This window comes from Anser brachyrhynchus (assembly GCF_964034855.1).
Source record: "Anser brachyrhynchus genome assembly, chromosome: 1".
Classification (NCBI taxonomy): domain Eukaryota; kingdom Metazoa; phylum Chordata; class Aves; order Anseriformes; family Anatidae; genus Anser; species Anser brachyrhynchus.
In genome coordinates this window covers 106,978,338-107,002,364 of record NC_137694.1, presented here as the reverse complement: position 1 = coordinate 107,002,364, position 24,027 = coordinate 106,978,338, and the positions used below count along the sequence as shown (strand labels likewise).

Genomic DNA, 24,027 nt, shown 5'->3' with positions numbered 1-24,027 from the left:
ATGTTACTCCAGGCACTGAGAAATGAACACTGTGGACTCATATTCTCCAGCAAAATTAAAATCACATTTTTACAACACACTGCCGTTTGTTCACCAAGTTCTAATGATTCTAGCTATTCTCCTTTCCTTTCATTTACTTGTGAAGGGAGTTTATGCTTCTCACATGAGGTTAACTTAAGTATCTATGATGCAATTCAAAACATTTAAGTTTAGGACCTAAACTCTCATTGCAGTCACTGCAAACAAGTATGCATCTCCCTCCAGAGAGTCAAATTCAGAGCACCTAAGACAGATATTTGAAGTCCAACAATACCACTATCCTCGCATTCAAGCAAAAGCACAGACACACAAGTGCAGGTGAGAAAACCTGCCAGAGTCAGGCATCGAGCTTTTTCTCAGTCATGCCTTTTCACCAACGGACATGAGCAGTGAAAGCAGGGCTGCCTGGGCAGTGTGTGTCCCCCGATATCCAAGTGAGAGGAAACTCCTGAGGTCCACTAAGTCCCTCAGTGGAAGCCTCCTACAATTACAGTGGAAACAAACTCTCATCCCTACCGGAAAACGAGTCACCTCCTGTCTCTGCAAAAGCAGAAATCAAGGTAAGTGACCTGTGCTCCTACATAAACAAGACTTCAGTCTTCTTCCCATCCTGCTACTGCTGCAGTGAATTTCAGCATATATGGCATGAGTTATGGGCTACCTTCTTCCAGTTACCTCACTGACAGGTGAGAGCCATGAAGTTTGCTCCAACAGACATCCAGGAGACAACACTTTGGCAGAAGGGCACTGCTGCAAGCCCTCCTTCTGCAAGGCCACCGCAGGGCTGGGGCAGGGAGGGTGCTCTGTGGGCAGCAGCCAGCAGAGCTGACATGGTGCAGGACCAGCTCCCGTCCATCCCACTGAACCAGGTAAATCTGAGCTGCAGCTGAATGCTGCCCCTGCACTGTAACAGCCCAGAGCTTCGCCACACCTGAAACCAGGCAAGGGTTACTGTTAATAAGCTAAGAGCCCTTGCAACCACACCATCTGAGGTGATATACGGCACTCCCCTCAGTGATATATGAGTAAGTACTGATGTTTTATACCCATCTAAGCACTCGTACACATTCAGAGATACAAATTACAGTTCTATTCAGAGCAAAGATCTCAAAAACCCATGATGGTGCAGGAAGGAGGAAGAAATAGGATATGCATAACTATACCAGTTAAGGAATGCAGTGGAAACCCAGGCAAACATTGACCTCCTCCTGCCTGTTAAAAAAAAAAAAAAAAAAAAGAAAAAAAAAAAAAAACAGGCTGTTTGCAGGGTATGGCTCTTTGCTAGGACTCTGAAAAGCTACAGTTTCTCTTAGCTGCCTTCAAAACACAGTCACGTCCATGTATTTCATTCCAGCCATGTGGAAGAACAAGGCGCTCAGTGGAAATCGGGGATGGGACAGAGTTCAAAATTACTGGTGCTTTTCTACTCTGCCACAAAGTTTTCATAACTGAGCATGCTTTAAACAAATAAAGTAAAAATCCTTCAACAAATTTAAAATAATTCAATATGCCAAGAATCTTATTTCACTTTTTTTTTTTTTTATTCCAAGAAAAAGTACTTACGTAACAATAAACATTTCTAACTCCAAATGTCAATTTTCTCTTCTTTTTCTCAACAACTGTTTTTTTTTTTTTTGGGGGGGGGGAACAAATAAAAAAAAATCACATCAAAAAGAGATCTGAATTTGGTTATTAAACTTAAATTATTAATCTAAAGATTAATTTACATAACATACCAGCTTCTAATGCTTTAACTCCGTATAAAAGTATGCACTTTACTTTAAAAATAATTTTTAAATATTTTCAAAACCTAACTCATGACAAAACATGAAAATAAGCATGTCAAGGAATAAGAAATCATAATTTTGGAAACTTTCGGTTTAACTAAAGTTAAAGATAAATCTGGGCAACGAACACAGAGACAATATTTCACCATTGATGCCACCCTTCACCAGCGAAACAAAAGATGCAGTTCTCAGAGTTTTGTAATACAGGATTAGACAAGAGTGAAAATAAGTATGATTTCTGAAACTATAAAATATTTTGTCCTATATTTTGAAATCTTTTTTGGCTTTCAGTGTTCTTTTTCATTATTGTTTTCTTAGAACACCATCAAAACTCCCTTTTTGTAGTCATTTAATGTTTATCTTCTTCCTTTTCTATTCTATTTTGGAATATGTTCAATACACCAAATTTTTGTGGCACATATTCATTTCCAATTTTTTCCTAAATTTTTAGCTAATGAACGAAGAAATAACTCTCCCCAGCCACACACACACAAGCTGTTTTTCCATAATGTTTGTATGAAAAATGAGAAGTGGCTTTTCCTTATTGCATTTATTCTAGACTTTAAAATATATCCACATACGTATACACATTTTAATAAACAGCATTACAATAATATCATTTGAAAAACATGGATAAGCACCACTCTGTATGAAATGCCAGTTTCTTTAACAGGTGAAAAACATGACAGCAAATTCTGTGGGGTTATTCAAGTCCAGTGAAATAGAAATATTTCATCTAACACCCTGTAAAATAATAGGAGAGAAGGTATGAGGATTTTTAACTTGCACAAAATTAAACCTAGATTTTGTACAGCAACTGCTGGGAAAGTTGCTAAAAAAAAGTATTTGGGTAACGTTTTAATAAGGTAACATTTTGCCACATGAATCAGTTAGTACTCTATACTACTAATGTATTCCTTCATATGAATATGAAGTGCCTTCAAGCTCTCGAGTAGTTACATTTTTTTCAGGAAATATTACACCAGAAATCTGTCTGTTATCACATTTCTGTAAAGCAATTATTGCATACGTTGAAGAAAAAAATTATTCAACACTTTACAACTAAGAATATTTATGGAGAAGGAGAAATGCAGAAGAGGTTTGAGCTTAATAATGTAGGGCCATTAATTAGCATCAAATGAAAGAAAAGCAATAAAGCAATTTTGTCACCAATTACTGACAATTTGCCTAAGTACAACCATTAATTTTGGACAATATAACCCCCATAGAATTAAGGGAACAGAACTATTTGAGTCAGTGTCCTGTGCTAGTCTCTTTCCACTAATTAAACTACTTTAAGAACTATTAGAAGTTTCAAAAGCTTTAAGCGCTTTAAGAAAATGGAAAAACATATGGTTATGATTTGCTACCTAAAAGTTGTTGGCTTTAGGTGTTGGTTGTTTTTTCTTTTTTTGGGCTGTAAATAAGGAAAACTAGGGAAATTAAAATTTTGACTCTTTGGAATAACTACAGTCAAAACGTCTGTTTACTTCTGTTTTTCCTACAGCTTTAGAGCTTTCATGAAAGGAGGTCTGCTTAGGAGAGCCAGAAATATCAATGTTTAATACTTTGATTAATGGATCTCCAGCATTTACAGGCACTGTCAAGGTTAACATCAGGCAACGGTGGGGAATAAGAAATCCACTTCTGTACTGTGATACAGTCCTCGCCTTTCCCACCTCCTCTCTCAGTCCAGCGACAAGGGAGAGCGGCAAAGCCCCGCCACGCGTCCCAGCTCTCCTCGCCGGCCGGCAGCATTGCCCACCGTCTGCCATTGGTGGAGAGCGATGGCCCTGCAGATGTGGCCACAGCAGCCGTGCCTCTGCCGTCCTCCGTCCACCCTCTGCCCGGTGCTGCCTGCTGCTGGCTCCCCAGCACAAGGTCAGTAGAGCACGCACACAACACCCCATCGCTTCGGCTACTCGGGAGCAACCTTCCTGACCGCCACTCAGCCACCGTCTGCGCCAATGCTTCAAAGGCTACAAACAGGCGTCGCGTCCCAACACCAAAGTTTTGCAAAACTCTCCTCAGGCTGGTGACGACTTTTGTTACAGAAGCTGCTTTCCGGAGCACCCTCTCCCTCGACACTTGTCTGCCTTGGCTCATCGGGAAAGCAGAGTGACGTTTTGATAAATGTCGGTACATATGTGGGGAAGAAAATACTGGCAGGACGCCACCGTGTCCCCCAAAAAGGCTCGCTGAGAGAACTCACAGTGTTTAATCGGCATCCCTATCAATTCATAAACCTCGGGTGCTAGAGTACAAATAAACACTCTAAAGGGTTTTAGCCACAAGGAGATAAGATCTCTCTCTGGGGAGACGGCTAGAAACTGCTCCATTGCCTTTGTGCAGACTACTGGAATGTGCTTGCTTTTCATTTCTTTCTTTGTGTCTGGCACTCTGGCCTCACAGGCAGTGTCTTAAGCCATGCAGGGTCAGGGCAAACAGAGAACTGCATTCATGGACAGATCAAGTTTATGTGAGAATCTGCTCCTCCTGTGCCCTCAATTTCCATTTGAATTGTTAATAAAATCTCAGCCTGAAAGCACATGATCCCATCAGTGGGGAAGTCATGCAGAGAATCCTCTAGCTCAGAAAAACAAAATTTCTTTATCTTTTTCATCCTCCTCCTACATTCGTGGGAATTATGCCGTGTAGCCCCCTCCTAAAGTAACCCCCCTCCTCCCCCAGCACAACACCTGATCGCCAGCCCACAGCTTGCACTAAAAAGGGGGGGCAAAGAAGGGGAGAGAAAGAATGGAAAAAGATGCACAAGCAACACTCGGCTACAGCAAAATCACAACAATTGCACCTTTGCAGCAGTTTACAGACTCCCAGACACCTTCAGGCAAAAGGAAACACAGATATTTCATTTTTTAAGTTAATTTCCAACAGCTGATAACACTAGCTGCAAGACTTTCCCACAGCTTTATGACACTGCATGAACTACAGGGCCACAGAGATAATAAAAGGTCACACATAAAGGAAAGAACAGAGCCATACCCCAATTAACTTGGTCTCCCCATGCAAAAAATGTACAGGAACAAGAGCAGATATTTGCTGCAGGCGTCAGACATGCATCTCCTAACCTTGCCACGGTCTAACTGGGCCTCTTGTTTCTTCTGCCTTTGCTCCTCGCAAACTGTTTTAATATTGAACGCTTTTCAGAGGGATGGGCTGATGAACGAAAACATGAATTTCCTGCTTGCCCTTTAAGGTGGGTTAAAGGGGGTGCTAGTAATCAATTACAGAACAAAAAGCAAAAGAGAGACTAAAGATTTTACAAACTCAATGTCTTACAGTTTACATCCTGCATTCTAACCGAAGTGTCCCCCTTTACTCCTTCCTCAAAAAGATTTTATTTATTTATTTATTTTTTAGGGACAAGTATAAAATGGTATTCAAGTAAATCCTGTGTAAAACGCAACAACCCAGGGAGACTGCTGAAGTTCTTACTTGTTCTTTAGAGTGGCACATCAGCCCCTGACTACAACTGTTCTAAATACACAATGGAGTTAAAGATCTTGTGGTTCTGAGTTTTGCCTGCTCCCAGCCCCAGCCTCCTCTCCCTTCTCCTAATAGGATGGGAGTATGTTTCTGTTTGCAATAGTCACTGGAACAAGAAATGCTGTGTGGAAGCTGCATCTCCGTGACCAACCCTGCCCCGCACTTTGTCTCTCCCTCATGAAGGCTTCCTCTTCTGTCCAGTGGCCTCAATGGACTTGCTCCTTGGAGCAAGTATAAACTCCTGGAAAAGCAGATTAGACCTTTGCCTGTCTCTGAACAGAGCTTGGCTGAATCATTATTGAATATCATTAGTCAAGGAATATAATTATTGTGACAGTATCTCATACTCAAAATCTAAATAAAAAATAATGCATGTGTGTGAAGGTTCTGGTGGCTTGGGCTTCTGCTCGTTTGGACTGAGGGGGATGACACAACTGAGCACAGAATCCATCCAGCTACTTTCATATCAATAAAAGATATAATGCAGAAGGTGTTTAGGCATGGGCACTTTTACTACATCATGAAAGTTTCTTTTCTAGTCTTGATTTTACACAATTTTAGCTAGAGCTAGTGGAATCGCTCCTTTTGAGTTGTAACCAATGGATGGAGTCCTTAAATCTGTTCACCAGGTGTCTGCAAGTAGGTCATGGGTGTTATTAATTACTTCATTAGTCACAAGTCCTTGAGCAGTGTGTGCAAACATATTTGACCCTCTGACACAACTTTTAACTAGCCGATATGAACAATCACTATTCGTTATTCACGATGCGTGACCAGTCATTTAATTCGCAAAATTGTGCCCTCTTTCCCTGATCGGTAGCCCATGCTGTGTAGAAAAGAAAGCCTTTTTCTGTTCCCTAATTCTCCACAAATGCTTTTAACTGCCTATGGAATGAGTTAAAATGCTTTGTTCAAATGGGATTTTCAGTGCAACTGCTCTTACAAGTACTTGTTGCAATTCCCTCTGCCCCTGGATCTAAGAGTGGTGAACATCCATGATTTTGACTTCATGCTATGAGTATCTGAAGAGCTACACAGGGAGCAGAGGAAGAGTGGATAGCTTCATTAAACCAAGAGGTGCACACTCACAGAACACACTGATTGCAGTGTGGAATTTACAATTTCAACTTATCATCTAACCCCATGACAAGATGCTTACAAGCTTTCTTGCCCAAATGACCTTCTTTTCTCCCCAGTGCCTTTATACTCAGAGAACTCTCCTTCCTTTTTTGTACGGTCATCCTCTCCTCATTCAAATACCTCCTTAAAACTCCTTTCTCTTGGATAGCTTATTGATGCTTGCTCATATTTTATGGATACAGTGAAAGCTGCCACATCAGAGCACTAAATACAACAACTGAGAGCAACTGCAAAGCAGAAGAATGTCCTTTCATTAAAGCCAGACCTCAACTGCAATTCAGTGTGCATGTGGATACAGGGGAGAGCCGAACCACATAGTGGGAAACTGCATTAAAATGATGTATTGTATACATATATATTTATATGCATATACCTCAGTGCAATGTAGAATACACATCTCACTATTTTTCTTTATCTGTAACCATTTAAGACACATCAGCTATACTCTCAACTTAAACTTCTGTACTATGCGGGAAATTCTACCAAAACCAATGAAAAAATAGTGTAGTGGGAATTGTAGAGTGTATTCTCATTAGTTTTTTTGGTCAATTTAGTTTTTGAACAATTTGCATTTTCTTGATGAATTATTTCACACATAAAATATACATCCTTGGAAATAGCTAGGAGTGAAAAGTCCCATCAGTGTATATATATATATATTATCATCCCTTTTGAAATACTCTCATTATTATTCCTGAAAAAAAAACATAAAAAATAAAAAATAAAAAAAAGCAGGGCTTAAATCTGTGCTCTTTACCCAATGTTTGCCATAAAATATACCTAACAGGAAAAGAGAGGAAAAAATGGTAGAAAATCAACTTCATATTACCAACAAAGGACCTGGACTAAAATGCAGGCTCCTCTACACGATCTGGTAAAATTGTCACTTATTTTCTCCTAGGAGGTTAGGGCGGATCAAGAAAAAACATGGTATAATTCACGAGCTAAACTTGCATTTTCCAAGTTCTAGCTGAATGCTCCAACTAAACAGTCATTTTTACTTAAGACCTACCTATTTTCTACTTTCCTTACATATAAATGTTTTAGGTATGATATGTATTCTCTACGTGACAGTCTGTGAGCTAAAATACATGTAATCACTGATGTTTTGTTGTGTTGCTTTTTTAAAATTTAATAGTAGAGTTTAAATGTTTATATTAATAATTTGAACATCAGCTAGTAAAAAATATTTTTTCTACTTTATAAGAGTTTGATATCAGCATATTAACAATTAACTATGGTACTTCTCGAATCATTAAATTGTTTTCTGTAGAATAGTAACATTTGCAGTGTATATACCACAATAAAAAACATCAAGAAGATAAAGCTTATTCACTCATTTTAAATGATGCACTTAAGTATTCTAATAACATTCTCTAAACTCAATATTAACTGCTATTTTGTCAGGTAATAATCTGATAAATGAAACACATCCATTCTTAAAGATCTTAAAGAATTTAATGTAATCAAAGCACATAGTCATAAAATCACAGGATTGTAGAATATCCTGAGTTGGAAGGGACTGACAAGGATCATTGAGTCCAACTCCTGGCTCCACACAGGACCACACCAAAATGAAACCATGTGTCTGATAGCATCATCCAAACACTTCTTGAACTCTGGCAGGCTTGGTGCCATGACCACTTCCCTGGGGAGCCTGTTCCAGTGCCCAACCACTCTCTTGGTGAAGAACCTTTCCCTAACCCCCAGCCTGACCCTCCCCTGTCCCAGCTCCATGCCGTTCCCTCAGATCCTGTTGCTGTCCCCACAGAGCAGAGCTCAGCACCTGCCCCTCCGCTCCCCTCGTGAGGGAGCTGCAGGCCGCCATGAGGCCTCCCCTCAGCCTGCTCTGCTCTGGGCTGGACAAACCAAATGACTGCAGCCACTTCTCATACATCTTGCCCTCCAGACCCTTCACCATCTTTGTAGCCCTCCTTTGGACACTCTCTGATAGTTTTATGTCCTTCTTATGCTGTGGCACCCAAAACTGCACATAGTGATTGAGGTGAGGTCACACCAGTACAGAGCAAAGCAGGACAGTCCCCTCCTTCAACCAGCTAGCAATGCTGTGCCTGATGCACCCCAGTGTACGGTTGGCCTTTTTGGCTGTCAGGGCATGCTACTGACTCATATTCAACTTGCCATTGACCAAAATGTTTGGATCCCTTTCTGCAAGGCTTCTCTCCAGCCTCTCATCCCGCAGTCTGTATGCATAGCTTGGGTTGCCCCTTCCCAGTTACAGAATCTGGCACTTGCTCTTGTTGAACTTCACGTGCTTGGTGATTGCCGAGCCCTATACTTTGTCCAGATCTCTCTGCAAGGCCTCTCTGCCCTCAACGGCATCAACCGCTCCTCCCAATTGAGTGTTGTATGCAAACTTAGTATACCTTCATGTCCCGCATCCATGTCATTTATGAAAACATTGAAGAGAACTGGCCCTCAAATGGAGCCCTGGGAAACCCCAACAGTGACTGTCTGCCAGTCTCATATAACCCCATTTACCATAACCCTTTCAGCCTGACCCATCAGCCAATTGTTCATCATATTGTGCATTTGTCTAACTGGATGCTGGACATTTCCTCCAGAATGATACTGTGAGAAACAGTATCGAAAGCTTTGCTGAAATGCAAAAAGACTACAACTGGCTTCCCTTGGTCAACTAGATGGGCAACATCATAAAAGAAAATTTAGTTAAACAGGACCTTCCTCTTGTGAACCTGTGTTGGCTGAGACCAAAGACCACAATGTCTTTCATGTGTTTTTCAATAACTCCCAGAATAATCTTCATAACTTTACCAGGCACTGAAGTGAGATTGACAGTCAAGAGACTTCCCCTTCAGGAAAATCTAAAGATTTAAACAAATATACACGTAAATAACAATGCTACACGATTCTTTTTTTTTTTTTTTACATTTTTTTTCCTGTCTCAATTGTATGTAAAAGCAAATTAGACTTTACATAAAGTGTTTGTGAATTTTCATGAGTTTTAGCTGATAATTCAGCATGCTACAATGTCAGAACTACCTACCTTGGTCATCCTGATCTTACCTAATACATCCCATTGCTGACCGGTACGTGGGCTTCCCAACTGTACCATTATTATATGCTGTACTTATAACGTAAACAATTTGATCAAGGAATTGGACTTTAAATACTAACCTATGTAAATTTGAATGTAGACCTCTTAAAATGAGATTACAAATTTAGTTAAACCACACTTTCACCTTCCCTCCAGCAAGGGCATATCTTTGAACACCATTACTTGCTGTAAAAGCACTGCCACACAAGCTATTTTTTTAATTTAATTAACCAATATAAAATATTTGTCACTGGAGAATTAACACTTGCACTTCTTTGAGTACAGTCATGGAAAAACAAAGTCTAACTTTTTCATTTAGAGATGCTCATGAAAGCAAACTTCTACATGCTACATAGTGTGTATTAAAATACATTTCTTCATTTATCAAAATTTACATTAATGACATTGTCATTAGATTTTAAGGTTTTTATTCTTTTATAAATATGCTATTTTACTTTCCATTTAAAGCAGGAAAAAAAAAAAAAAAGATCTTGTTAGTTCCCTACATACAAGGGGACATTTAGGTGAATGTTCAACAGCAACTACGTCTGAATTTTGTTTTCTAACCTGTTTTAAGCATGGTTATAACCCCATAGCATACGTTACTGATTCCAGAAGCCCTTTAAAAACCTATCGCAACACATCTGTTAAGATGCCAGTCACCATCCTAGATTTCACTGCCTCTTCATCTAGCTTAGGAACTGACAGCCAGCCCAAAGTTGCAGAGGTATGGGAAAAAAAAAATAAAAAGAAAATCACAAAACAAAACAACAACAAAAAGTCAAGCAAGCAAACTACCCACATTATGCCTTTCTACTTTCCATGTCAGCATGCAGGACTGCCCAGGGTGGAAGGAACAAGGAAGAGCAAACAAATGAGCAGTTCATGAGCAGTCTCATCACTGTCTCAAGGTCCTTCTGCGCATAAATTGAATCTCTCTACTTGAATTGTCTGATTAAAATCAGGCATCTTTATTTCAGTGGTGATGTCTGGTATCTCTAACGTAATGGGCAGCTTCATCTGTTATGGCTTATTCCTGGTTTAACATTTGGTATTTCAGGTATGGATATGACTAACCATTTTATCAGTTTTCTCATTTTCTCAAGCATCCTTCCCTCTCCTGTGTTGGGTATGGTGAGGCCCCGCATCTTTAATGTATCGATCATACGCTTGCATAGCAAACAAAGGCATAAACTTATGTTGGCATTTACAACATTTAGCATAATCTAGCAAGCACGGATGGCAGTGGCAGGAAAGATGAGGCATGGCTTCTGGCACCCATGCTGACCCCTTATTAGATACCCCAAGCAGCAAAAAAAAAAAAAAACTTCCAAAAGTGCAAGGCATTTCTGCCATGTCTGTGATATATAAAGTATTTTCAAATTAGTTCATTAGATTATCTCAGAATTTTCTGCTAAAATCAATATACACATACTGTGAATAGTGACAGACCAGGGATACAAGGACAAGGACAAACATCAAATGCCCAGAGCTGGTTTTCTGAAGTATGAAAAACAAGTGAGGGGGGTAGTTGAGTCGTTATCACCCGGGAGAGCTGATACAGCAAGAGGTTAGGAGATTACTGAGAAAGCAGGTTCTGCAACACCTGATGGTCAGCAAGTCAACAGACATTATGTCTTCTACATGGAAATCCTATTTAGGTGCGTATGGTGAGTGTGTATCTCATAAGGCTCTTTCAGGTTACTGACAGGGATCAAATTTGAAATTCATCTTTGGGAACATCTTCAGAAATCTATTCTCATGTCCTCTCTGAAGGAATATCTGTAATAACAAAAACTCTGTAACCATATGATTTAGGCAACTGCGAGTGAAGTTAGTGCCACTAATCAAAACTAGACTTAGGTGCGGTAGGAAACAAGATTAGGTGATAAATCACTTTTTATTGCAAATTTTTAAAAGGAAAAGTCAAAAAGGAGGAAAAATTCAATAAAATGGTCAGACAGCTAAAAGCTCAAATAAACAGAAATAATAGCCCAAGAAATGGTTGCAGCCAAATTGCACAATTCAAACAAGAGTATAAATCTGAGAAGTTAAAGTAAATAAATGTGAATAAAAGTACATGAATTTTTTAAATTAAAACAGAAAATCGTGAGTTTAATTCTGAAGGGAACAGCGTGTCCCAGAATATTGAGTTATACATTGCTTTATTGAAGAGTAGGTCAAGATCTTATCAGCTCTATTATGAGGAATGTCAATAAAAGGCTGTGCGATGATAAAATGTTTAATTAAAAATGAACACTGTGCAACATATGAACTCTTTGTGTTACACAGAAAGAGGAGTCCAATATATTATGTTCTCCAAGCTACAAATTGCACTGAATCATTTTGCCCCCATGAAACATTCTTATCGCTATCAAATCTTGTATAAAAATAGATTTATTTATATTGGCTCCTTTACAAATTAGTTTAAGATTATCTACCTCCAGTGCTCTTAAAATACTTTGAAAATCTGGGAAAACTGTGATGAGAAGAACACTAGGGTCTTGTTCTTGGTATTCTTTCAGTTGAATAAATGGCATGCTTTGGCAAGTTAATTAAAAATGTAAAGGCTTAATACTGACTTAGAGTGTTGATCAAACAGTAATAGAAACTAGTGAGATTATTTTGTTTTATTATTTATATAATATACTTGTATATAGCATCAGTGTCCTAAAGATCTCTAACAACTCAGTAGAGAAAGTAACAAACCATGAAGAGAACGCAAATGAATGCAAATGTTTTGTAAATTATGAATTATGTGTGTGACTCATGCTCCAAGTATAGCAATGTGAAAGAGTCTATTACTAAAGCAAAAATAATACTTACAAAGAATTTTCCACCCATGGAGGAAAAAATAAGCTTATCAAATCAAGAACAGTTAGCAAAGAAAAATCCACAATAAACTCAAGAAAGAGTTTGTGATCGCAGAACATGGCGATATTAAAGAGCTATTAAGTGATCTAGTCTTTCCTCCCAAAGTTCAAACTTGTTTCTTGTAGTCCATTTTATAGCCTTCAACAAACAGAACAGTTTTGTACTGTATCTTACCTACAGGGTTGCAACACCATACTTTGGGAAATTATTCCAAAGTCCTTTCTCTCTTTTTATCATATATTATTTCCTGAGAGTTGGTTTATAATTACCCCTAACAATACCACCATATTTAAGGATAGAAAAACATAGGTATAGAAATGTGTTTTTCTCTGAGCATAGGATCCCCAAAATCAAGTACAAATAAACTTCAATAAGAGAGAATTACTATGTAAGAAGCAGATTTGGTAGTAATATTAAAAACTAAGTCCTCAGAGGAGGTCTAGTTAGAGGCACAAATAGAACAAATCCTTCACCAGGAGCCAGCAGTGATTCCCAGGGTCGTGGCCTAGCTGAAGTTAAGAGAAACCCCCCCAGTGATTTCAGTGGGGCCAGGACATCATCCCTATATTTTATTCATAGTATATCACCACAAATGGAAACTACAAATGAAGTATCATGAAGTGAGGTGCCTATAATTCGTAATGTTTTCTTCCACAGTAATAGCCAAGACCTCTCCCTGAACTCCAACAGAGGCAAATTAGTTCCACATGTCAGATACCAACTGTAATATTTTCCCTTACACTTGGTACACAATGAGGAGGTGCATTATAGCGCAATTAATACATTTCTTTTTGTGAAATAATGAATGGCAGAACAACTCAGAAAAAATGTCGCTCACTTGAAAGGGGTGAGTTGCTTATCAATGAAGAATAGAAAAGTAGGAAAAGCAATCTAGGGAAAATAAGATAAATTAAGCACCCTACTGTCTTCATAGCAGTTGCCTTACTTGCTTTATTTCTATGTTTCTTTCTTTGCAGTTTCCAGGTACCCCCACTTACAACAGGCAGTTTATACTGTCTAGGTCACCTCTGAACCTAGGATTACAGTCTGTCACAATCCTAACTAAATCAGTTTAGGTTTTATGGCTCCTTGCAATAGAAATCCAATATACAGGACAGGACTGCTAAGCACAGGCAACTAGTGCATTTTGCATACCCCAGGGTATCCTGCCAAGGGCTCAGCTGCTGCTCCAGATGGTCATGGGTCTAATGCAAGTTGTGTGTCATATTTACCAGCCCTGTGTTTAAGTAACAAACTCTCACCTCAATATGTCTTTTACCAGTGAAAAGACAGTAAACTGGAACCAATGCCTTTAGGCAGTGTCTATTCATTGCACTGCACTTTGACCAGAAATGATGTGAACAAACAATATGAAAACATTACTCAAAATAACGCCCATTAAAACCATTCTATTAGGAAAGAATTTTGGGTATAGAATGTTAATTAAGATAAACTATTTGTGACAACACAAGCACAGGGACTACAGAGTATACTTTCACATTCACAGGTAACATTCACAGCATCCTAAGAATACTTTCCAAAACAACTGTTAGACTAACAAAAGCTTGTAGAATATTACAGCCCAGTATAACACTTGGATGCATTAAAAGCTCTGTTCAGTAGATACAAACACCGAGTAAGCCACCAAAAATGACAAGTCAAGGTGAAGTGAAACATGGATCCAACAAAATACTCTAATTTCATAACTGTCTCCTCTGTTGTCATAATTCTACAATTGACCTATAGCCCTTCTTCAAAGTATTTCACCAAAGGGTCCTCTCCAAGCAAGAGCCTCTTCCCCAGGGTTCTCAGTTCTAAGTTTTTCATATGTATTTTCTTTTGTCTTCCCAGCTCCTATTTGTTCTAACATTTTTTGCAGCACCAAGGAGAAGAAAGACCATGTGCACTTGCTTCTTCTGTTGCTATTGCAGTGATCTTTAAAATTACAAGCAATTAAAAATTTGTCCATCATAGAAAACATTCTTATTTTAGACACTTCCCCCCTGCCCCCCCCCCTCCCCCCCCAACAAAGCCAATGATAGGATCTTAAATGCATCCTCCTCTCTACAAGTTTCTGTTGCTGGTCATGACTGGTAAGTTTTGTTGCAGTGCAATCAAGATACCTTGAACAAACATTCTGCTAATAATTCTAGAGGTACAACCAATAGCAGCAAGAGCTGTGAGATCAGTAACATTTCCCGAAAATATAGAAGATTAAAATACCTATTTGCCTTAGTTTATATTAAATAGAAAAGTGATTATGGAGTACTTCATCAAGCCCTGCCCTTTTGGAGAAGAAAGAAACATACCTTATTCCAAGAGACCTCTTCCCCTTTCCAGTACTGCTCAGTACTACATGTAGCGTCAGCACAAGAATGGGTCATCACACCAGACAGAAGCTGCTATTGACAGAAAACGTTGCTTTCCAGGCCTGTAATATAAAGACAATGCACAGTTCTTTCAGAAACAATGATTCCATAAAAACATTGCACTGTATAATTCCAAGATTACTGTTCTTCAGTTCATCTCTGTCAAGTTTGCCCTGTTTATATGGTTTATGCATCATCCTCAGTAATCTTGAGCCAATTTATAAATACCATAAAGGGCTTGACTTTGAAGAACTGATTTTTGCCATTCAGAACTAAAGATACTGTTGCTTTCATGTATGTGCTTTCTTGTATTTGCAGGGTATCAGGTATGCATTAGAAAGTTGAATGCCACAGTTTCACAATATGTAGCAATTACAGAAGTGTGAAGCCAAGCAGTGTAAAACTAGATATAGGTGATCTAAAGATGTCTATGTATGTTAAAGCAAAAGACATCTTACTGGATTTTTATTTATTTTTTTTTCTGATAATGTATTAACCAAAGTGGAAATAGGCTTCTACTCCTAAATCCACATGACTAGTGTATGACCAATATGAACACACAGAGAAAGGGTAAGTGGAGAAGAAGCAGTTGATTATTAAACAACAAATGGAGACCACAAAGAGTACAACCCCCATTATATGTATATATATTTATAAGCATTATTTTCATGTATTCTCTTTTTCAGTCAACAGCCAAGTTTGAGCCAAATTCAAGATAGTTTGTAAACATTCATAACTTTGACAGAGTGGCAATCAAGTTCACAAGAGACTAATTTAATCCTTTATTGTATAAAACACCAGTGACTTCATATATCCCTTACCCTCTTTGTTTGGAGTAGCAGAACCTCACTGGCACTCTATTTTAACTAAATGCCACAGTTTATCAGATCACAGCTGAAGTACATCATTTTAAGGCAAGAAGAAAATGTCTTGTAACAGTATTTTGGAGTTGGAAATGCTTTTAGCAACTGAAGACAGACAACTTCCTACATTGTGAACTAAGAAGTTTGTAAAAAAAAAAAAAAAAAGTGCCTACCTGCCGAATGAAAACAAAACGTTTTCCTTATAATTGATGTTTCCCATAATTGATTATTTTTCCAAGGCAAATTTCTCTTTTGATTGAAAGTAATACATATTTTAGCTATGCAAAAATACAAGGTAAATGATCCCAATATAGTGTACATCCCTTTTGTTAACCTTCAGTGTTGAATTATGTCTAGTCTGCGTTTATCTTGTCTGGGTATCTACTTATATGGATACATATATGATTACAAGACTAAGTCTCAAGAGACCTATGGTTCAAAATGTCAGTCGTGCATATACTGTAAATGAGTAGGTCCAGAGAAGAAAACAAGCCTAGCATGTTTCTAATTGATTTTCTTTATTAGCATACACAGAAATCCCTATAGGCAAAGCCATACACAGTTAAAATTACTGGGCTTCAACTATTTTTTGTGTAACACTGTTAACCCTTGAAATAGAGATTTTAATACAGACAGGCACTGGCTTTGTTGGTTTTGTTATGCAGCTTACGAAATAAATTGAAATTTTAATCCCTCAAATAGCAGCCAGTCAATATAAAACTCAATAGTTATACCACAGTATGACATTCTCCTTCACTTCACATAGTATCAGCCTGGTGAGAAAAGGGTGTATAACCATAAAGAAAAATACACACACCGAGTATTCCTTCAATGTCCCTATTCACTTTCAAAGTGATATTCAATCTTCTTAACAGGCATAGGAGAACAACTTGAACCATGTACTACTGCCCTAAAAAAATCAGAATTTTCAGGGGATAAACATTGATGCAGAACACCTGATGCAAATTCATCTGTGTCAAGGAACAAAGTTCAGACCCACTTTAAATATGCCAAAATAGGGTCCCACCAGCACACTTCACTTCATAGCAGAGCAAACTTGGGATTTAATACATAAATGATAAAGACAGAGAATCAAAGTCCATGGAATAAGAAAATATAAGGTATGTTCAAAATTATAAAGTGCAAGTCTTTTATATGAAACTATAGCACACTTATCCGAAATCACCATTTTGCAGAGGGTCAGAACTAGAGCTACAATAGAAATTAAAATTTTTATTCCTAAACAAAAAAAAAATCAAAACTCTGTGAAAGACAACAGAGCAGTATCAAAAACAAATCCTAAGATACTGAGGCATTATGTACTAAGTGCTACCACAGCTTTTCTCTTGGATAGGGAATAAGAATTTAAGCCAAGTGCAATAGGAACACGTTACCATGAAATATCACTGTCCCACTGCCTTCTACAACCAAGGGAAATGAGTAAAAGTTACAGTTAAATAAAATATTCAAATCTTGCCTGAGAATTCTACAGATTGGACCGTTTTCTGAAGGAAAGATGCAATAAGTTTCTGCTCACAGCCGAGCACTAAAACCAGACAAGCTAATGACCCAGTCTTGTATCACATCTTGTCTTCCAGAAATGAAAACTCACCACCACATTCTCAAGGCCACATCTCAGACAGTTACCAGAGCAGCACCTGAAGAACTGGATGCTACTCACTTTTTTTTTTTTTTTTTTTTTGAGTGTGCAGAAAGGAAAGTCATAGGTCTGTCCAAAAAATTGGGACACACAGGAAAAGTGGATATTCTGAAAAATAAAATGTGCATACTGGCTGAATATAGTATTCCTCCCCTTTTCCTAGAATTGGTGTGAAAGACCCACCAAATGAGTATAAAGAATCACAACATTCAAAACTACTTGAGCACAAGTGACTTTGACATCTATAGCTAAAAGCATTGTTTGTCACTTTGATTTTTATTTCAAAACATAAATAATAGGAGTACAATCTGTAGTCTCTCATGACTATTTATTATAAATATTTTGGCACTAAAAAGAAGTTCAGAAGAAGAGATCCTACTTAGAGAAATAATGTTAAAAACAAATGATCTTTTTCTCATACATAAACTGCAAGCTTTATGTGCTGTTAATGGGCCTTGGACTTTCAGTACTTCATCAGTTCAATGTGATCCCATTCCAGCTTCAGAATTAGTGGGCAGAAAGTGACAACATAAATTTAGTCTGCTGATCTTGGCCCATTTGGCGTGAAACTTCAGTTTGTTATGGAAAGCACCATCCTTCCCTGTTTCTGTTGTCTTCACTACTTGTGCATTTGTTTATTTATTTTTATTTACTATCAGCATTAGAAACATTGCATACAAGCATGAACCCTCAAATATATCATCTCCAGGTTGCGTCTTTTTTGGTATGAGGCAACCCACCAGCTGAATTTGTCTATTTCCTTTAGGATGTAACCCTCACAGGTTAGGACGTGACCCTCCATATGAAGGTTATGGGAGAGAAATTCTGCATTGTGCCACTAATCAGAAATAACTTTTATTTCTACGGTGCCATAAACAACTGATTTAATTTGCATCAGTGCTACCTCATCATATTCTAAAAGACTTATATAGGTAAGTTGAACTCTAATGATCTGGAAGAATTTGTAGCCCAACAAAAGCACAGCTTGCAAAACAGTGCTACTGCACTAGCCTGAATGGTGGTTTATCCTGCCTTTGGCCACATGCTAAGAAACCCACAACATCCAGATTTACTATTGGCAAGCTATTTTATGAACCATCTTTGGTTATATCTGAAAGTAGGTATGTGAATAATTTGAACATCTTAAACAGATGAACAGATCTTAAACAGATCTCTTTCAGAAATCAATGCCTCAACAACAGATAATTTACAGTCTGGTAAAGAAAGTAAAGGAACAAACGAGCTTGGAGTTTATGAGGCTACGTCCTAACTTCTTTATCATGTATTATTTTTGCATTGTCTTTTTTTCTCTCTCAAGAGTAAGAAGCACTGGAAAATAGAACCTGAAACACTTTCCTCCTAATCCTGAAGTTTTAATATTAAAAGTTTTAATAAGTTTTAATATTAAAAACTACTGCTGTACTCCAATAACACATCCAAAATAACTTGGGTAGTGTCATTTTGATGTTTCATTGAAAACAACTGAAAATATAAATTGGCTGACCCAAGAAGTGAGTTGTTACACTTACTAGTACTTCTTACTTCCTTATTTCACCAGTATTAGTGCCTGAGATCAGTCTTGGTTTCATCCAGGATGTATTACATTGAGGAATTTGCTTAAACATGCCTGTTTTATTAAAACTGGACAACTACACTTTTTAGCTGACTCCGGTTAGTTACCGAGAAGCCTGCAGGCAAAGGTTTAACAAAATTATGCCTATTCCTATTATCTTCACTAAAATATCACCTTCTGGAGCAGAAAGTGTACCACAATAATGTCTGTGGTTAAAGATGGCTTTTAAGGTAGGTCTGAAATCTCTTCTTCAGAGATGCATCCCAGAACTGGCACCCATCGAGAGACTTTTGCCTTGAATTTATAACAATGCATCAAGCAGTTTGAGCTCCATTTCTGAGGAACAAGACTGCTAACTGGGGCCATGACTCAAGAGATTTCATCATCTGCTTCATTTGAAAATAAATTTTCCTTAACTAGATTCTTGAAAGATGCTATGATTGTAAGGTAATATGAACAAAGAGAACAAAGAATACTGTTTGATTTTAAGGCACGGTCAGATTTTGGTGCACTGAAAATTAGGAATGTTTAATAAAAAACAATCTCTGAAGTTCTAAAAAGTCTATAATGCAAATGTTGCAATTCAGCAGAATCAGATTGTGAAAATAATGTTGCATGTGAATAATTACTCTGCTCTCATCTCTGTAGTTTGAAACTTCAACTGCCTACCCATTCTGTTCCTTATTTTCAAAAAAATAAAAATAAAAAATTAAAATTAACTGACCAAGATCTAGATGGCTGAAGTGCTACTCCTGATCTGTTCAAAGTCTCTGAAGTTGATTTGAAAAGATGCAGCCAGTCTGCAGATCTTTGAACATTTTTTTTTAGAATGGAGCTTATAAATAGAGTTCTGAGGTTTTCAAACATTGGTAAATATTTCCTTGATGTACCCACACTCCCTGAGAAAGGTCACTTCTCTTATGTCATTCAGTCAGAAACAGAAGTGCTAGGATTCTTTCCTAAACTTGTTTGAGCCATTGTAACAACTGGAAAAATAATAAACAACCTATATGTAATATCATCTCTAGATGATATACTCAACTCTATACCTACAACAGTCTAATGAAACAAACAAACAAAAAAATGACTCCCAGGACTGTGCCCAAACAAAGTGGTGTCCCCCCCCACCCCCTCCACCCTCCCCCCTGCATAAAGGGCTGATATCCAATGTTTCTAGTCTGGTAAGGAAATTAACCATCCAAATACATTTACTATCCCCTCAGATTTTGTGTTCACTGTATTGTAATTAAAGAACTGCTCATTGTTATAATTACTATGGTTTATAAAGTAAAACAATATCAAAGACAGAGATGTCAATTTGCCAAACAAAAATTAAGTGGGAGATTCACAGAGAACAGTCTAGGAACCTCCTCCTGCAAACTTCAGGTTTATTTCCCCTTAGAAATGTCCCCAGCAATTTTTATTTGTTGACATTCAGTTTCATGACAGCAGATTACTGCAGAAAATAAAGTTTGAGAATGAATTTGAAATGAATTTTGCACAAGCCACAGTGCATTTGTCACCCTATCAAATGTGTACTAGAATTAATCTTTATACTGTACAAGGCTTCCCCAGTAGCTTCACACCAGAGCAGATCACAGAGAATTATTGGATTTATTATCCTTTTATTGATCTTCCTGAGGCATTTGGATGGATTGATTCTGATATGCTACTCCTTAGACATATTAGATAGATTACTTAAACAACAAATTTCAGAGCAGCTGACTGTGACCAGGTCAATATTTCATAGGAAGTTCTTGCTCACCCATCACTTGCTGGAAGCTTGCCTGCCTTTTGATCTACAGCTGTCTTCTTGTGATATACAAAACAGACTGCAAACATAGGAAGTTAAAGCACCCCAATTTTGTCTTTTGAATTTAGACTATACTAGTGGTTTAATAATATGCTGCTTTGCATAAATACTTTGAAAGAGCTTCTACTGTTATCTAACTATCAAAAGGAAATGTGTCTTCAGAGATGAGTCACTTTTATATTACCACTTTTTGCTTTCAAACCTGCCAACTTCTGACAAAATGGACAGCCTTCTGCAGGATGATTACGTTTGAACTGTAGATATGAACAAAAAGAATAAAGGACATTTAGCAACTTTTTAAGATTCTACATGATAGACTCTGACAAGGGAATGTGTGGCTTACCACAGCAGATTCAAAGCCTAACACAAATTTTCCCTTACCATGCTTAATACATCTATCACGCTTCCGAAGTGGAGAAAACTGCCCTCCCCTGCACGTCTCATCCTACTGCCCAGTAATGATGCTGGACAAGGCACATTCTCTATGGACACTGGTAGTCAGAAGCATTTATACTCTACAGAAACCAAGGTTACATCCAGCCAAGGACTACATTTTTTTTAACCTGGGGGTTCGACCCTCAACTCAGCTCCTACTGGATCCATAAGAGCCAATATTTAGAACTCAGAATGCTTGATTTCAGTGTTTTCTTTTAGCTTATTTTTTTTTCTTCCTTTTTTTTTTTTTCCTTTAGAAGATGTGTCAACCATGGAGAGGAAAGGCAACAGCGTTGTTGGCTAGTTCCTCCAACTCTTTTTTCATATTTTCAGTACACAAATAATTAGACCAGTTGCATAGACATCAAAAGAGATGAGCCATTTCTTTTGTTTGCTTGAAAGGGTCAACACACACAAGTCCCTCTTCAAGAAAATGCCCTACCTGCCAGGCTGCAGATGATTCTGGATACATCTTGGTACTGAGGACCTGATGAACATTTCAGCCATAAGGACTTCATGAATGTTTTGTGATGAATGTTTCAACTCCAGTTTGTTTCTGTGGTTTAAACAGATGACTGGAGAGCATCTCCCACATTAGCTTCTGCTGAAATGAAACTGATTCACATGCTCCAAATTATTTCATGATGTGACTGGAAGCACAATAAATAGAGATGATTTTTTTCTGCAAGTCTGTTTTATGTCCATCCATGTGAATTCCCTCTGATATCAATGGAGACTACTTGTGACTTAGAAGCAGCTGTAGCCAAGGAGTTGAGGTGGGTGTCTGAATTATTGATCAAATAATACTAAAAGAAAGAGTAACAAGTATACTCAGAAAAGTTTATTTGCTGGAAACATTTCCCCAAGCAAATTTAAAATAACTTCAGATTTATTAAAAATAAACTAAAAAGTAACTGGATGGTAAATTAATCTGCATATTTTCCAGAGCAATTCAAGATAGAAGCCCAAAGATAAATTTAGATATCTACAGAAAGACAGAGATAGTAGGTACCTTTTTCTCTTGGCAATGTGAATAATAATAATAACAACAATAGTAAAAATGACAATGTGTTTTTGAGTAAAGAAAACAGTCTTCACACTATAAACCTTTCCTAGGACAGAGGACTTCTCATTTAAATTATGCAACTAACACAAGGGAAAAAGTTTTGTGAAATCCTTGAGAACACATGGCCTTTTTCACAGAATTAGATAGACCTTAAAGGTGACAAACAAAGAGGAAAAATGAAACTGAATTTACTCCTTCTGAGGTATTTAAAAGTTCCTCTAGAAATCCTCTAAGAATTCAAAGCTTAACTGAAGGTATTTCAGCACTCATCTCTCCCTATCTAGACCCATCTATTTCTGAATGACTGGAAATTTAGAATTCCCAATGCATTGCCTTCAGTAGTAAAGGAACCGTTGATCTAACCCATGCATGCTAGAATCTTCAAAGAAGCCTACGGTAATAAAATGTTCAAATTACGTTTAAATTCTAACTTCTTAAGGCCTGTTGAAGATGATATCTGTAATTTCTAATATCCTGAAACCAAAGAAATTAAAATTTTGAAAGACCTTCTATGAACTAGCAACTATTGATTATTTAATGGCTGATTAAAAGTTCTTACTAACTGCCTCCAGAACTTCACAGTAGGAACATTAGCACTCACATTTCTATTATTCATAAACATCAATTCCACCTGACATTGTGTGTTATTCCACATAAAAGATATCTGGAAACTAATACTGCATAGCGGTAGGCTAAGACATAAAAGCTATCAACTGAATGTTACTAACAAAAATTTAGCTAAGCAAGGAAAAAAAGCGAGCCCTCCATAACAACCTATATTAGAAAGTAAAACTTATTCATTATCAGAAAGAAAACAAAGGTGGAGTTTCAGATTTGCATCACTGCTTCCGTTCAAGCAGGAGGTCAAGCAAGAGGCATTCGGGATTCCAGTCATCAGTTTTTCCAGGATGGGTTCTCCTGTTCCCACGTACTACACCCTCCATTACCAGAAGGCATGAAAAGACATGCCTTTCTTGCAATGAAATGAAAAATTGAACAACACAAAACTATTTCATTAAACTAAATTTTTGGCTTTCAGCCAGCTGTAGGGGCCAGGATGTGACCTGCAATCCCATGAGTAGCTAAGGTCTAATACCTGAGAAATTAGGTCCACTACACTAACCTGCAGTACAAGTCCAATGCCAGCTCCTCTCTTGCCCAAGACAGTAGTCCAGCCCTGACCTTTTATTACAGAGATAGAAAAAGCCAATTTTACTGACACTTCTGAAAAGTTTTTAGTCAGTTATAATCCCTCTTTTTGCAATTCAAAAAAAATCTGAGGACTGCACTTCCCACTTGTGCAGATTTTGTGCACATACAGCATCGTGCAGGAAGAGATTCTGGGTGTGCTGATCTCACTGTGAAGTTACACGTGGTTCTTTGGTTGATACTTTCAGGAGGTGGGAACATCCACAGTGTATGAGGTTCAGAGATTTCTTGGTTTAGGCATTAGAATGGAAAGAAGAGAAATTCTTGTTTGGTTAAAAAAAAAATAAAAAAATAAAAAAAAATCTAATAGCAAAGAAATTCTAGAGAAATTCTAGTATTTCCAATGCATAAATTCAGAACAGCATTACTTGTTTACATGCCAGGTCAATTTTATTTCTGTTTTAAACATGGGGAAAACTGTGTAACTTTCCAGCAGTAAAAAACTGTTAAGAACTAAATCCAAGATTCTTAACTAACTTGTATCCTGCCTATAACTGCTCTTGTTGCCTTCACCTTCTCTGCAGGACACGTTGCTTTTGTCCTATTAACTAAGTAGCTGGTTATTGACTCAAAACCCAGTGAGGAAATTTTCCTTGTCACTTACAGTTAGGTA

The 24,027-nt window shown here is 37.7% G+C and overlaps 1 protein-coding gene across 1 annotated transcript in view; it reads right to left on the bottom strand.

Annotated features, from left to right (window-relative positions):
* USP25 (ubiquitin specific peptidase 25) overlaps positions 1-24,027 on the bottom strand; it is a 461,260-nt gene that overhangs the window by 174,051 nt on the left and 263,182 nt on the right. Inside the window, exon 32 of the mRNA XM_080562087.1 lies at positions 14,736-14,857. The gene's annotated coding sequence lies outside the window, so the exon portion shown is untranslated. The remainder of the gene's footprint in view (positions 1-14,735; positions 14,858-24,027) is intronic.